This window comes from Apteryx mantelli, chromosome 2 (genome assembly GCF_036417845.1).
Source record: "Apteryx mantelli isolate bAptMan1 chromosome 2, bAptMan1.hap1, whole genome shotgun sequence".
NCBI lineage: Eukaryota > Metazoa > Chordata > Aves > Apterygiformes > Apterygidae > Apteryx > Apteryx mantelli.
Window position 1 is genome coordinate 17,799,461 of NC_089979.1, and position 17,747 is coordinate 17,817,207.

General features: G+C 34.3%; 1 protein-coding gene and 1 long non-coding RNA gene across 2 annotated transcripts in view; one reads left to right on the plus strand and one right to left on the minus strand.

Annotated features, from left to right (window-relative positions):
* Positions 1 to 17,747, plus strand: part of CSMD3 (CUB and Sushi multiple domains 3) — a 734,654-nt gene that overhangs the window by 526,642 nt on the left and 190,265 nt on the right. The gene's annotated exons all lie outside the window — the stretch shown is intronic.
* LOC106496293 (uncharacterized) lies at positions 7,241 to 17,378 on the minus strand. Its single transcript, XR_001294580.2, has 4 exons — positions 17,319 to 17,378; positions 12,078 to 12,115; positions 8,497 to 8,557; positions 7,241 to 7,526 (listed from the first exon to the last, which is right to left on the minus strand). It is a non-coding gene; the product is annotated as an uncharacterized lncRNA (long non-coding RNA).

Below are 17,747 nucleotides of genomic sequence, written 5' to 3' on the forward strand. Positions count from 1 at the left end.
TGTAGATGTGAGTCTGTGATACAATATAGAATAGTTTTACCAGATAATCAATGCTTTCTAGTTTGGGGGGATTTTACTCAGGAAAAACAGAACATTTATATTTCTGTGAGAAAGAAGACAATAACAAAAGATTAGCTTTCCATTACATGAGAGCTGGCAGAAGCAATGTGGGAGCTGAATTTTGACCCCTCTCAGCTGTCCAGTCTTATCCAAGTCAAAGATTTGCTTGGTTACAGTAGAGAAATGTGATGCCTCCATTCTGCCAACTGCATTTTTGAAACTCCATTAAAACTGACAATGTTATAATAAAATGTGCTATACAAAAAACCTTACTATATATGTATTTTTTTCATTTTCTTATCTCTTTTTATGAAAAAAATATTTATGAAAATTTATGCTTGTAATATTTTGATCTAGAGCTTTATTTATAAATTCAGCAAAAAGTTTATATAAAAGTTGTATAGCATTCTGCCTAAACTTTCCAACATTTAATTTCACACTAGAATCCAGGATCCTCTGTTAGATCCCTGTGATCACTGTTTAGCCATAAAGCCTTGTAGGGGGAGTCAGGCACCTCAGAACAGAAAGTGCACATGGAAGAGGGAAATAATATTACTGGGTGTTTTGACTTTGCTTGTGTTTGCAGGTTCTAAGTAGGGCAGAGGAAAGTCCAGGGGAACTTTCAGCGCTCCAGATGTCTCTCAGGTGTCCCCCCCCAAGAGAATTTGAGTCTATAATATTTGATCATTTGACATGAAGAAAATCATTTTCATTTGACATGAAAAAATTTGACATGAAGAAAATAATACGGACATTGCTGGTATCAGGGTGAAGCTAACAGAGAGTGGTGCAAAATCAGACCCTGTTCAGTCAAAACTCTTCTTGTTGCAATAAATACTGAATTTTTCACTGAATAGTGGAATCTCAACAGAGGAGGATGGAGAGGCATCTCTCTACCCATTCTGAATAACTTGAAATCACTTAAGACAGACTCGTGAGAGAGGGTAGATGAGTTTGGATCACCTGAGTACAGAAGGGAGTTATGAGTCTTGTTTCTAAGATCTAGCCTTTTATATAAACCATGGGTAGAAATTCCTTATCCATTCATAATTAAAATGAAGGCTATGACTGTGTTACATTAGTAGGGCAATCTTTTAGGAGAGCTTTAAGCATGCCCTGAAAATGTCTGCTAGATCAAGCCCCATAGGAACACTGGTGTTCAGGTCTGAACAGGCTTCAGCATGAACTGGCTGATGAATTGCTCAGTCTGTCAAAACATGCTTTCCTGGAAATGTGCTAAACCAGAAAATATGAGTATCTACAGACCCTGAAAGTCAGCCACTGATGGTTTTGGAGTTAGCTAAAAGCTGAGCAGAGACTTTCAGGATCAGAAGAAGGACTAGATTTATAAAAAAAATATTCAGTGCATAAAGCTGATGTTTCCAGGTTCGTACCTTTATGCACACAATATTTTTATGGCCTAGTCCTATGTGCATTTGGCATGACTTGCATTTGGTTAAAATCATTATTTAAAATGACCTTGAGCCTCTCTAATAAGTGTGGGAAGTGAACCAAATTATTGGCTTCATTCTGTATGAACACATGCAACGATTGCGCAGGGTAATATGCTAAGCTATTTGGCATTTGATGGTGGATATTAAGAACAGGATGTAATTAACATATGCAGATAAAATGTTGCTGTGGCAGAGATGATGATTAATGATTTCTGTTAGCTTCACCAACTATAGTTCATTTTAAATTTTTGGTAGCGAGCAACAGTTGTTTGCAGAATAACAGAAAGCCCCATAGTGAGAAATCATAGTCATGGCTGAGTGTAAAATCTTGTTCCTAACAGAGAAGAAAGCATTTTTACACCACTAACAAATATTGCTACATTTCATTGTATTAGATTATAATATAAATATATAATATAAATATACAAAAATATTTGAATCCGGGCTTCCAAATATCTCCATGTGAAAGATATAGCTAACAATTTCAGATAATGTCATAAACTGGTTGTGACATGACTTATTCTCATTTTGTAACAAAATATCAGGTCTTAATATATTCATATGCCCTGTTTGTCATAAGACATGTAAAAAAAGTCTTGGCATTATAGATATTGCTCATAAAGCAATTCTATACCGTGATATATTAAAAACAACAGAAACTCTTAATTATGATTGCAACAAGAAATCATAATTCCTAGTCTTGTGGGCATCAGTACATAATTATATACCACAGCAGTGGTAGTTTAGTGGTTAAAGACCATGCTAAAGGCTAGATGCATGCACAGGAAGAGGAGGGAGCGAAGAGCTTCAACTGCATGTCTCTACCTCAGTCATAGGACCTGGAGGATAATTCTCATTATTAGGATCTGGGAAAAGGGGGGGCTGCTGCCTCACTGTCCCCCAAGTAAAAGTTTTCCTGAAAACTGAAAAGCCAGAGGGAATAGCTGTTGTTTGTTTGGACTCTGACATTGACCCTTGGTTTCAGTTGTGCTGATTCTTACTTTTCTGTATGTCTAATTTTGTTTCTTTCTTATCTATATTAACTTGTCAAAGCCATTTCGGATAGATCATGTCAGGTTTATATCTGAAACCTTTCAGGGTGGAAGATTGCGCAGAAAAGCTTAATCTTATTTATTATCTTGTAATACATTAACTGTTGACAGCTTTCTCACTAATCATGCACTATTGATTATTTAATTAGAGGCTTTATGTGTGACATTTTTATGCACTTTTTACATAGTAAAGCTATGATTCTTATGTAATAATTGCATACCAGTGTGGTCTTTTAAAACCATTACTCTAGTCAGTCCATTATTTACGTGATAAACCATAGTCAGACTGAATATTTTTCCAAGCTGCGTGAAAAAATTTTTAATGATAATTTTAACCATTATTGACTATGTTATAAAGAATAGAGAATCTTCTTGTCATAGGCACAGACATAAATCTACTATAAGAAAATACAAGACAAAGGCACGTTAGGCTAAAATACTTTCTTGGGTGATTTCTGTATAGGATTGGTAAAGACAAAGTAGAATCTCTAGGTAATCTAATTTATAATTCTCCATAATGCTCAAGTACATGAAAAGAATATTCAGGTACAATTGATGTGCTGGTCAATTTTATATAGGTAAAATTTAAGGCACTTTTATTGTGTTTCTGTTATTTTGGTTGTAATGATTTTGATCAAAGCAGTTGGAACTGTCATTAACTTATTTGTCCTATTCTGCACTTTTGGAGTATAAATGTAGAATGCTTGATTATATTCCAAAATCTTCAGCTATTATATATAAGCAATTAAAAATAAGATTTTGAAAGGCACAAAACAGTTTTTAGAAGCCTAACACTCATTAAGTTCCATCTATGGTATTCAACATTTTCATCTTTATTAAAAAAGCAACAAAACAAAATACATTTCTAGACAAAATTGCCTGTTTTTAATAGAAAGAACAGATCAAATGAATATCTAAAATGTAAGTGAGATCAGGATCACACTTTATTATAAGACTACTATAGGTGGAGAGCAGTAGCTGTGTTTTGGGTTGGCTACAGTTACTGCTCATTAAAATGTTTTGTTAAAAACACACATTTAAGTCCTTGTAATATTTCATAGATTTAATTTGTTGGGATGATATTTGCCGTTGCATTTTTATTTCTCTTGTAAGAAAAAGCCTCAGCCTGAAATTTTGAGAATGTCATGAGTTTAAATAGCTGGACTTTGTGCAATAAAGAGTGCAACCCAATTTTTGAGAGAATTACTCTTTACGGGAATGCAAAGGCCAGCCTGAGTCAGCATCCAATTATGGCAGTAAAAGCACTAAAAGCATAGTTAAAACACTTGGAAGAGACGGCATAGGTGATGTTGAAAATGTAGAAGAACATTTCCCTCTGCTTCAAGCCTGACGCTTTTAGTTAAAAGAAATTTGTTCTTATTAATTTTATGTTTGAATTATGACTAGCTAAATGATATTACAGAGTGAGATTCATTAATTGCCATGGGCATGTGAACAAGTTGTGCCACCTGCTCTTGGATTTTGACTATTGCTGTGTACTGTCTACTTCAGAAGCCTTTCTTAAATGACCTTTCGGACAAGGTATAGCTGTTATTCTTGTATATTGTGTCCTTTAATCATGCACTATCGAGCTTACACAGCATCTTTGAATAGATAAAGAAAAGCTTCTTGGAGGTGCACTTACACCATAAAAACAAGAAGGAGGCAAGACAATGTATTTACTTGAAAGCTATTAAGTAGTTCCCTTAAATCTTTATAAATAAAAGCTATAAAACCACTAGTGAAAAACAAGCCATAGCCCCCTACAGTGACTGTGTTTATGATAGTGTGTAATGTTACCAATTACTCTGTTATTTCCCATAACTTTCTGTTTAAAGTTGTGAATCATAGAGTGACAGAAGAGGAGAGGCAGGATGAAGTCTGAGGAGAGACAAATTTGTCCTTTGAATTAATAAAAACTATATTTGAGGTGTAATTAAACAGTAGTATAATGTGTGTGTATAAAAGTATTATACTATATAATTAATGTGGTATTTATGTGTATACAAGTCGTATATTATTATAAACAATAACTGATGTGGCATTTACGTTACAATAAAAAGGAAGGTTAAGGCTGGGATATCTAACACTCAGAAGTTAGTCAAGGGCAGAATTAAGGCTGCCATGCACTGGGGATGTGTTTGGGATGTTTTCAGCTGTGATCTTGTTTACTGTTGTGGTCAGGAGAGGGAGGCAGGTTTTTGTGCTCTGAGTCAGTGACAATAAATAGTTTCTTAGTGTCTGAAGCCATAGTATGTAGGGCCACTATCTCATCTATTTCCAAGTCTGGAAGTGTGTAAGGAATGAGTCAGGCAATGACAGAAGAGAAAACATACTCTTGCAGTTAATGAAGCTGAATGTTGTCGCGGAGAATTCGATTCTGTGTTTGTCTCAGTTTCATAGTTCCAAAGTAATATTCAATTTAACCACTTAACCAGTATGCTTTACTTAAAGTTACCATATGTTGGCTACTTACAGTGGATTTCTCATTTTCTTGCTGTCCAGGATGAGACATCTGTTTTATAGAATAAAATAAACCATGTCCTAAGCACTTAGAAGTAGAATTGAAGTCAGTTAGGGTTGTGTTTTGAATACGGATAATGCCACTCACGTGCTACATACTCTGATAAGTTAGATCCTAATAGTCAGATGTGTAGAGGCAATTTAAGGGTTTTTAAAGAAAGTATAAAAGATTTTATTTATTGTGACTGAGACATCTTCTGAACACTGAATTCTTGTTTCCAAACTTCCACTGGTCGACTTCTACAAATAGGTGCCTGTTCCTTTACCACGCCAAGCTTCTTTTCCAATATAGCCCATGGAGAGAGACAGGTGTCTTAAAGGTCACCAAAGGGAATTCCAAGAACTTGTTAGGAAGGATCATTTTTCATTTTGCATCTGGACTCTGAACAGGATTCACTGGGCTTGCATGCTCAGCAGGGAACTACCTAGAGAAGCAACACAAGAAATATTACATGTAGTGAAATATCTGAATACACTGTTCAAAAGTGCATCCATTTGCTTGAGATTAAACCATACACTACTTTGGAGAGATTGTAGGGTCAATTTTTTTGTGTTTGAAAGCTTAGCAGTTAGAAGACTGATGAAGAAGTAAAAGAGTTGGGATCTAGGTCTGAGTATGCCTGACACATTGCAGACACTCTTTTGTATGAACACTTCTTTACTCCTCCTCCATGGAAGGGATACAATTGTACACCTAGATCTGTGAAGGTCACAAAGCCAAAGAGAGGGAACCTAACCTGGTGGATTTGGGACTAGTTTAGGAGAGATTTGGTTATCGGTCTTTATTTCTTGGAGATAGTTGGCTCATTTTTCCTGTGACAAGCCACTGTTTATTGTAAAATGCACACATGGTTTGGGGAGTAGGAAATAGAAATAATATACGTCTATATGAGTATAAAGATGTCTGGCATTTTGCCAAAACCCCCACAATTCTTGAAAATTGTGATTATGTTAAAATCTCAGCTTTTCTGAGATTTTCTGAGAAAAAAGCTGTTTTTCTCTTCACATCAGAGAAAGTTTAAAAATGTTACTGGAGTGCACTATAAAGGTTAAAAATTCTAGAAAGATTGAAAAAAAATTAAAAATAAATATAGATGTACACATATACCCACATCAAGCATTATTTTCAGTGTCTGACCTTTCACACATACATTTGGAATCCATAATGTGGCTTTCTAGTGTTCTGTTGAATAATAAATGCTGTATATAATTATTGCAAGCTTCCATTTAAAAAGTGCTAATGTAATATAATGGTAAATAAAGCGTAAGAAATGAAGAATAGTAGTTAATTACAATGACCTCATTAAAATCAGCTGCCAGAGAATCCTAATTTCCAAGGTATTTAAGGGATTAGTTAAATAGAGTGCATCACAAAACCAGGTACTTCATCTTCTTTTGAACTAAATCTGTTGCCAATTTTTGGAAGTGTAATTTAATGAAGTAAATATTACAATGAAGGAAAAATAATTTAGGCTATGTACACCTTGATTTTTGTAGCCTTAGCTTTTTATATTCCTTACTGCAAAAAATATGTCTAAAATCAAGCTTATATATCAACACCATAATTTTAACTATGTCTGCTTAGATGCAACTGTTAGTTTGAATAAACATCATGAATAAACAAGGAAAATGTAGCATGGAACTTTGGTAACATTGAGAATAGTATGTAAATAATAAAATTTGTAAACTAACTGTCATGCAGTTTCTAAATTATTTGGAGATAAAGGCATAAGAAAGCAGATGAAAATGCAGAATGAGCTCTGATTTCTTTGGATTTAGAATACCGATCACTGGCATTCTTCTGTTTTGTTTGTTTGCTTTGAATATATATGTTTTTCAAGAAGGAGATTGAAATGTATTATTATTATTTGTTAAAAAATAAACAGTTATTCCACCATGTATTTTGAGCTGAAGAACAGCTTTTAGCACTAGTTCAAGTAAATATATGCTTGGTTCTGTTCTAAATGTTGACACCGTAGGTACATATTGTTTCTCGCAGTTTTTTTAGAACAGACACAGTGGCTGCAGAGTATTCTGTTCTTAGAATGAAAAAAATCTCCACCGTGCATTCACACAGATAAGCAAATATTTATTTTCCAAAGATTTCAAGACACTGAAGTAGAATAAGATTATATTAGTGTAAGTCAGAAATCAAGGTAAGGCAATTAATTAATAACGGGAATTAAAGAAACTGATCCGGTCATCTGTGCTGGCTATCTCCGATGAATATGCATGTTTCTAATTTCACCTGCAGCAGCAGTCTAAATGTTCTCACTCTTGTCTGATACTTCAGTAACCCAGTCAACTGGAGGAAGTTTTACTAGGTGGGATATGTTGGTGGTTACTTGTATATGACTCATATTTCCTCCTTTTCACAACATTTTTTAATAACTTCACTGTACCCATTGGCTGTTGCAATAGGGCCTTGGTGAGGGTTCTGTGGAATGAAAAAAAAAACAGAAATTAATACCTGCAATGTTTTAAAATGGAATTCGGTTATCTTTTCCTTCTTGGCTGGGCCACATATATGAGTTCATCAACCTGCTTAATGTATGCTGAGCAAGATAATCTTCCAGCTTAAAGAGAATGACCTCTTCTTTTAAAATCTTATGTTGCTTGATGTTTGACTGGTAAGCTGCATAACATAACAGCTTTTCTCTGACTTCAAGCTCTTTTGAAGAAACAGTTAGCATCCCCAGCAAAACTTTACTTTCAGTTTTTAGGTACTCACCGGAATCTTTTTATTATATGTTTCTTTTTTATATCCTGAACTGTAGCTGAGTGCTAACAGAAATTAATATATGAATCACAACTCTGTGTAATACACATTTCTGTAGTTCAACTACTGCAGAAGTTCACTGTTGTTGTTATGAATTAAAAAGATTGTATTGCCTTCTGTGCTGTACAGCACTATTGTTTTTCTATTGTTTTGATAATCGTTTACTGATTTGTAGTTTAACACTTTACTTTTGTAGCATGACAAGGAATATATTCATTTGGTCTTGGACTAATTTTTAATATACAATCAGACATTAAACTAGATAGAGTTACAGTTGAGAGCACATATAAAGAACAGAGAACATCATAGTGATGTTTTAATTATCCCCAATTCAGACATTAGTGGTCTAGTTAACATGTTTTTATTTCATCTTTAATATAAGAGTATCAAATGAATATAGAAACAGCTGGCCTAAAGCAGAGCAGATTTTCTCAATGAGAGTAAATATGACAATGATGTGCTCAGAATGTGCCCAAACTGTCCACAATGCACTCAAATTTGACACCCCGGGAGTAAACGAAAAGAAAAAAAATGAAAGTAATTTTTAACTTTATATGGGGAGCTCTGTCAAACTGAGGAAGCTCACTAAAATGAAACTGAAGACAACAGCAAAAAGGTAAGTACTTACCTGGTAATCTTTTAGAAACATGATTTTAGAGCCTCGCCAATCAGAAGCAAACTCTGAAAGACTAACCAAAACACATGGTGAAACAGCAGAGTCAAGGAATCTATTAGAAATTAAAAGATGTATTCCCGGAAAAAAAGAAATCATGTTCAAATGAAAGAAAGAATAATGTGGACAACAACGTTTTGAGAAACAACTTTTTAAAGATAAGAATTTAACATAACCACTAATATACTTTTCAAAGGTGAGAAAAGCAGGAAACTTATGAAAGTATCAATAGAAGATCAAGGCCAACAATACATTCAAGGATAAAGTCACTGTAGAAAAGCTAAATAAATTATTTATGTTATGTTTACTACTGAGAAGACCAGAGAGGTCCTGCACTAGAGGCCATTCCTTTGGCTCCAAGGAACTGTGTCAAAATGGAAGCAGTAATAGAAGCGATGTTAAAGCAAGTCAATAAACTGAACCATAGCAAGTTGCTAGGATTAGATGATATTCTCTGTGGAGGTCTGAAAGAACCTAGATATTAAGTACAAGTGTGGACCAATAGGGTAAATTAGCCTCTCTGTCAAAGTAATGGTAGGTGATGAACATGTCAAAAATCTTTCATGACGAACAAGACTGATTTCCACGCTTGACTAATTGATAGAAATTATAATGAGGAGTAGAACTATGAGATATATGGTTAAACATGGTTATATTGGTGAAAAATCAATATTACTTTTAAAAAGGAAAGTGGAACTAAAAGGGAAGTGTAAGATGTCAACTAGCATGTGAATGCCAGTAATAACAGTTAATGTAGTACAACTGGATTTCTAACTTTTGACAGAGTTTCTTTCACAAAGAAAGGTTTCTTTTTCTAAAGGAATCACAATACAATGGGTTAGGAAGGAAAGTCCTCTAATAGATTAATATCTGGTTACAAGATAAGAATTAAAAAATCTTAGCATGGTGGTGAGTTTTATATTTAAAAAAGAAAAAAATCACAGTAAAGGAAGGTTATCACAAAGATCCCAGATACGTTTGTGCTGGGAATTGGGCCCTCCAATACAAGTCCACACAAGGCTGAGATGACAGAGTTCACAAATATCACAAAATCATAGCGCATAATCAAATCTAAAGTGAACTGCACAAAGATGAACCTCTCAATACTGTGTGATTAGGGAGTAAAGTGTGCATCAATTTTACTCTTGTTAAGTGCAAGATAAATGCAGATGAAAGAAATGACCCTGAATATAGGCGTATGATGATAGACACTCAGTTAGCATTTAATACTGTGGTAAGTTACCTTGGAGCCGTCACAGATAGTCCTTTGCAGGTCAAGTAATATGCTAGAAGGATTGTATTTAAAGAACAAATCTTTCTCTTTTTTTTTTTCTCTCTCTCCTCATGGAGTGTCTTAACCCTAAAGAGTCAGTATTAACACTGAAACAAAGAAATTTAACATGTATATAGTGTTTGCTCCTTGCCTTCAAATGAGTTTATTCCTCAGAGCTCAGAATTTACAGAAATCAGAGTAAAATTACAGCTCTCAAATGCAATCTTTATTAAGAGAAAACAAAACAGTGTTAGAATACTGAGAAATGCAATTCAATCATACTTTTGCACAGCTGAATCAGAGTGCCTTAAATCCACCCTTCTGATACTGAGAAAGAAATCTGTACATTTTGCCCTCCTCAGCTTTTGCCCTCTGTGATTTGAAATGCAGCAGCTAAGAGTTTCTGGGTCTGCAGCGACATATATGAAGCACGGGTGAAGTTTTTATAGGTGCACAAAAATGGGCACCTTGCTTTGGTTTTGCTTTATGGCATCCCTAGGGGTTGAGACCTTCCCTGATTAATATAATTGCTCCAAGGACTCTCAAAGTGGGTACTTCTGTCTACTTAAAATTAACTCAAAAGTCTGTGTTGCAGACATAAATAGCAATGATGGCAAAGAAAGCAGAGACTGAGCAGGTTGCAGACATTTTTTTAGTTAATTTATCATTAGTTCTCAGATCTCAATTTTAAGATTAAATTCATTAACTGTGACTATAATTTCCTTTCAAACTGCCAGTGTACACATGCATGCAAAATATAGTGAGACAACAGCCTTTGAGCTAACTTCTGGTGCTGTCTAACCAATCACTTGGAAAGGTAAGGAATTACAGATTTTCATTCCAATATTGTAACAAGATCCTTAGATAACTCAAGAAAAGCTGATTCCTTGTATCAGTTGTGGTTCACTGCTAGTGCTAGAAAACTCATTTGGGTAAAGGGTCACTGTAGAAATACATAGGTTGGGAGCAGACAGCAACTTTAAAGTTTTTTGGATGCAGCCATTATAGGCAGATTATACTGCAAAAAAAAATAGTGAGAATCTTATTATTGAAACCAGATGCAAGAGGTGATATCTTTTACCAGCTCTCTAGTAATAAGTAGGTTTCTGGCACTGTGCAGTTCTAATGAAGTTCTAACTGAACTCAAAGTTAGCGAGTTCTAAGAAAGTTCAGATAATTTTATCTTTCAGCCTCACAGCTGTAAATTTTCTTCTTCTGCTTAAAGTAAGTACGTCTTAAGTATGTCCTTGTCTGCTAAGGTTATGGAAAAGAAATATTGTCAGTGACACCTCAACTGTATCGTCTACCTATATGATCTTAGGTATATGTAGTGCCTCCAGGTCATCATATTCTTCATCCTGTAATAGGAATGGTACCACCAAATAATAGTCTGGTTTTGAGTGAAATATAGTTTGGATAAAAACTGAGCCTGTAGGTGAATAAATGCATCATACAGAAGTTATGTGGCCTCCAGAAAGACACACTTTTGTTTCTGAGGGGAAGGGATGGTTATTTCTTATGAAGAGATCTGTACATCCTTAAACATCTTTCATTCATACTTTCTCATGAATCAACATTTCAGTTCTGCTGTTGTAGCTAAAAATCTAATGCCCTCTCCCTCCTGCTATGTGAACAGACCCCAAAGCATCTGAAGTGATCTCCCCTAGCACACTGTATTACTGCCAGTTTTCTTTTCACTTCTTTTTTTATTCATTTACTACATTGGTAGATAAATTGTTAGAAAGTGTTTGTTTGTTTTCTTCCAGAAGTTCCCTAAATATCACATCAAAGCTCTGCTGCAGATGGTTTGACTTGAATAGCACTGTAAAATTTTTATTTAGTTATCATTTTTCAGCTGTGGAAGCTATAATTCTGGTGTGCTCTTTCAGAGAAATGATCCTGAGCATAGGGTAACTGCAAAGATCTGTTCCAGCTCCATTTATTACAAGCAGAGACTGTTTCACTGCAGAGACTAACGTATTTTATTCTAACACAACATATCATTTAAGCAACTTTTTCTCTGTTTAGATGGCTCCATTCTCAGAGCCTGCTTCTTTAACTCCATTTTATTGGCAAGAAGACAATAAAATACTGCTTAAATGAAGGAATTCATTTTTCAATTAGTATTTCTGAAGTGAGCCAAGGTCCTGAAAATATCTGTCATGGGGTTCCAGTGCTTATACCAGCTGGAGCCAAGGACCTGAGGTATACTGTGAAACCACAGAGAGTTTGTATGGAGGCACCTCACCAGCCTCCAGCTTACCTGGGAACACTGAGCCAGATGGAGTCTTGATCCCATCCCTCGTTCCAGAGGCAAGCAACATTAAAAAAGAAAAAAAGAAAAAAAGAAATCTTCATCTACTGCAGAAAGGCAAACTCAGGATTAAGTCAAATCTAATCCCATCACATTGGAGGGTTCTTGTTTGAGGCCTTCATGAGCCACATATACCTCTTTCAAAACTTAAGAAGAAAAAATGAGTGCATTACACATTGCTTGAGAATCTAGAAGACTATAGCACACCAGAACTTAATTTATACCACTGTTATTTGGTGAATTATTTTTCTTACCAAAAGCTGTTTATTGCTATATTAATAGAAAAATGAAGAATTAAGATTGATAATTATCTGCAATTTATCTATTTTGGATATATGCATTTGTTAAACAGTGATTAACAAGATGCCTAATTTCAGCTAGATTCGTTTTTAGTTTTATCACTGCAATTATTAAAGGGTGAAGCATACATCTTTTTCATATCTGATTATGTTTAACCATTAGATATTTTGACATCTAAATAAGGCAGACTGCAATAATAAATAATTCCCAATATGTATCTCTACCCTGCTATTTAGAAATGGAGACGTTGTATGGAAAAAGGATTTGGAGTTATAAAAAGTGGACCCTCACTTTTCAAGTTTTCTCTAATTTCTTCTCTAGTACTTTTACGACTTAAATAGGAGCACAGCATTTTGCATGTATGCTTCTGCACTCTGCTGCCCGTCTAAAATGGACATGGATTAACTCAGTCACAAATAGGAATAGAGAAATTTCTAATTTCCAGCCATTTGCATTTGTTCAGAAAAAATGCATGAAAAAGAAATGAGGAAATTGAAAGTTTTGCTAATAGCCAATACACTGGAGGAGCCATCAGCTGTGATCACATTCTTTAGAAGAAAAAGTAGGATTTGGCCCTTCTACCACATATCACTTCCCATCAGAAAGTTCAGTTCAGACTTTCCTTATACCCCTCTACAATGAGTAAATTTAATAAACTAATTTTAAGCAACAGATTATTTCATTACCTAAGAAAATAATATAGTACTTGTTTAAATTGAGTGTGCCAGGGTTCATAATTAAGGGAATATAATTGCAATTTAATAATCTTTAAAGCGTGAACAAACATTGTTTCTAAAGTTAGGCTAAAAAATTCTACTTTGTATTTTTTTTTCCTTGTATATAAAAGCATATCTCATATTCAACTGTATAGAATCTGTTTCTCATACCCTTATAAAGGTACTTAGTTTTGTTTTAAAGATTTCAAGGAATGGAAGCTGAAGCACATTCACATATTAAGTTCGTTGGATTTGTTGATGTTGTTTTTAAATGTAAAAAAGTTATAAACTGTTAAATCAATCTATATAGAAATTACTTGATTATGTGGATAGTTGCATTTTATATGTTTATATTCATCCTTTGTTTTAAAAAAATTCAAAGAAAAGCAAACTGAACAGCTGAAAGTCATCTTTAATTTGCATATGTTCAGCTTTATTTTCTCCTGAATTTTCTTTTGTTTCTTTTTGTTGGAAAAAAGAAGTGATACTGTCAGTTGTTCTTCAGATATATCAGTTATCTTTCTCTTTACTAAACTACATAGATTTTGATTTCCTTGATTCTCTCCTTTTAAGCCATGTTTCTTGGACTGCAGTTTTTTTAGAATATTTTCAGATTTTTTATCATTCAATTTTGAAAGTTTTTGAATTTTAAAAGAATTGCCTTTATGGGGGTTCTACCATTTTGTACTTCTTTATTCCTAACCTTTTTTGCTTTATGAACTTTACCTTTCAGCAAAAGCATTATCCTTCCTCTTCTAGAAAAAAAACAAACCAGCCCAACTGAATGTAAGAAGTGAGCTGGTGGCTTTAGCATTGCCAGCACAAGAAGATGGAATGTGCCCCGTTCCCATGCTGCAATGAATGTAAATGGAGTGGTCTATTTACATAACCTATTATAAAAACATAAAGTATTGTCTCTTGTCTGCTTGGATAGACTTAGCACATTATGACAGATATTTATATAGTTTCTTCTTTCAGGAAGCACTAAAAGAAATTAAATAACTTCCGAAGGGTAGTTTACTCCAGAGCCTCAGTATTGTTCGGGGATTTTTCCCCTCCCCCTGCCTTTAGAACAATATGAGAACTTAATCTATTTTACTAAAACTGTTGACCGTTATTTCTTGTCCTGTCGTTGGTGGATGAAAAGAACAATTCATTGCTTCATCTTTATAGCATCTATCACATACTGGAAAGGGATCACTCTTCTGATTATCTCATTCTTCTCTTTTGAAGGCTAAGCAAAACAATTCTTTCTGTATTTCCTGCAAGATCATAATCCTTCAATTTTTTGTCTGTTTTTTGTTTGTTTGTTTGATGCCAAGAACTTGGCATCATGTTCCTACTGAGGGTTGAGGCTTTGCCAGTCCTGAATGGAGCAGAAATGTTATTTCTGTCTTGTATATGAAAGCCTTTCTTAGATACGTGTTTGTCTATAGCAGCGTTGTATGGAAACTCACATTAAACATTTGATCCCTAAAGTTTTTATTCTTTATCGTTGTCTTGCCAGTTGCTTCTCATTTTGCCTTTCTATCTCTGTTCGTATTTTCTTTTCTTCTGAAGTTTAGTTCGTATTTTCTTTTCTTCTGAAGTTTAGTACTTAGAATTTCTCTATATTTAACTTAATTCTTTTGACTTTCATCATTTCTCCAGTGTCTGTTAATGATTCAGGCCATACTTTGATTAGTTTCTGAATTCCTGAGGGGATTTCATCAACTCCTGCTGATCTCTGTTGTAAACTAATCATTTTCAATTATTTTTAATATACATTGACTTGAGTTTCTCTCTCATTTTATAAATTAAAATTGATTGCCATCATTTAACTGTTATGAAGACTGAAAGGAAGAAGACATGGAATGCATCCATATTCCTTGTACTATTATATTTTTGGTACTGCTTTCCTGCTGTGTGATAATATCGTATTTTTTGTTATTCTTTTTATTTCTAATGTATTTCTGTAAGTACCAAAAATCAACTAAAATATTTTTCCATATCAGATTATTTTCTCCATATCCATTGTATTATCAAAATAATTTAAAATACTTGAGCACATTCACATTTTCAGATTGATCTCTGCAAATAAAGTATCTGTAATTTGGTAGTCTGGAAGAAAATGTGTCTGCCATTTTTATCTGTTAAGATCTCTTTTGCATCAAATATCTTTTTTTTATTTTCTTGTGTGATGTATCAGTTACTATATTGCTTTCCTTTTGCCCATATATCAGTCTTTAGTATACCACTATATTAATCCAGTACAGCTGACAAAATGAAATTTTACTATCTGACTAGGACAGACAGCAGTCAACATTGTAATATATTAAAATCTTAAAAATACATCAGGTCACCAAATAATTATTTTTCTTAACTTAATCATTTAGTCTGAGTAAATATTTCATATCTGTAATAGATTCTGTAATCTGTAATTATTCTTCTCTAGGTTGGGTTTTGAAACAGTGACCCATTAGATAAAAAATCAGCATCCTATTTTCAGGTCTTCGAGGCATATTGTCCTCTTTTGCTGAGTTTATGCACTGTTATTCTTTGTTTTTTATCGTATTTGTAGCTGTGTAATCAAATTTGTCTGCATGACATAAAGCCATATTGCGCCATTCATTTTTAAGTGGTATTCCCCATTGATTCCACTGAGGAACGCTGCTTAAAAATGGCTGGGGCAGCATGGCACTTAGAAGCTCAATTACAATTAAATTGTGCTGGATCTGAGCTGTAGGAGCTGGAAAGGGAGTAGTCTGAAAACACTAGCAGGAATTAAAAGCTTGAAGAGGCAGGAAAAAAACACTTAGTAGTAGCAAAAATATTAATGTCTTCAAAAGATGAAGAGGTCTGAGATCGACTCTTACGTTCATGTAGTCCATTCTTCACAGTTCATTGCTGGAGGTGTGTGTGTGTGTGTGTGTGTGCGCGCGTGCGTGTGCGTGTGTTTTGTTATCACGCTGAAAAGGCATGATGTAAAACATATGAACACTAAGCACATGCTAGAGGCTTTTAACATGGCTTTGTTGCTGGGGGTGCCCAAAAAACCATCCATATTTACTTTATAGCAATAACTAGAAAGACGTAGTGTACGGGGATCCACGGTTCTGCTATGTGATTTTGGCTCTCTGCAATGACCATCTAGATTCCTTTTAAGTCTAGTGTATATTGAACTGTAAGCAAAGGAGTTGCTACTTATTAAGATACGGTAATGCATTTTATACTGCATTTTCTCTTTAGTAATGCATTGCCATAAAGTAGTACAATTTAGTGCTTTGACAAACTAAGCGGCATGGATACTAATGATCAAGACAGGAATTTTTCCAGATGAAAATGTTTACCAATTGAAGATACAGAAAGGGTGATCCTTGGCTCTTGTTGTTATGATGAGGCTTTTTCAAGGGCTTCAGGAAGTGCTGTTTTACAGGAGGAGATACCATTCTAGTGAAGTCAGCCCACACAAAAAGGAACTTCTGCCCTTAATGCTTAATAGCTTTCTTAGGAAACAGAAATGCCTCAGACTCTCCCGTTCTGATCGCACGGTTATCACAGTCAGCTGCTTTTCTCTCCCATTAGTGTAGCAGTGATGAAACTGGAAAGGGGGACAAGAATACCATACCAAGTAGTACTTTTTGTCAGAGAATAAACTAAAACAGAAAGAAATATGGAAACTCATAGTCTATTTCAAAGTCTGACCAAACAATATTAAAAAATACTGGCATACTACTGGAGAATAACACTAAATGAGATAAATTGCGTTAGGAACTTGTCTTTTTTTGTTGTTTTTATTCCCCACAATTTGTTTCTGTTCCTAAGGAAATGATATTCAGCATTTGTTGCTTGTTTGTGTTAAAGACAGTTTGCATTTGTAAATGTGATGGGTCTGTTAGAATTTTTACTGCAGTCAGACCTTTTAATATATAGCCTAGTAATTAGACCTGTTGATTTTCACACCATTTCAGATTTTAACTTTGTTGTTGTCAGGAAACGAAATAAATTACTTCACTTAAAACTGTACGCATAGGGAATAAGACCTATGTAGTTAAAATAAGCAAAAATGGAAGTCAATGGTAGTATTGTGGTAGTGGGATTATTATCTCCAGCCAGCTCTATACTAGATATTCTCCAGAGGAAAAAAATGTTTTCTTGTTACATCAAATTAATATATTTAATACACTGTACTTACAGTTTTGTGTCCCTGGATCCATCTTTGATTTTTGAATGTTTAGTCATGTTTCTGTTAGAGTCTCCTCTTCCTGTAACTACTGGCATTTTAAAGAAATGTAAAGAAAAAAAATATAGTCAGTAAGCTATAGGGGTTTACTAAAACAAACCCATAAAATAAACCTCTTCCTCCTCCCTGATACGTTCAAACAGATCTTGGAGAAGAGTCTTGCTGCTGTAAGAACTAAATGATTTACGATGTAAAGATTTACTAAGGCTAAACATTTTCTTAAATTGTTAAGGACAACTGAATGTTTATATCTTAAGTATATCTTTTAAATAAATGAATAGGGAAACAAAAAAAAAAAAACTGAACTTCTCTCACAGCATCATTGTGACATATCCATAAATTAGCAGTGGGTTTGGCTCCTTAAGATCCATTGCTGCTTGC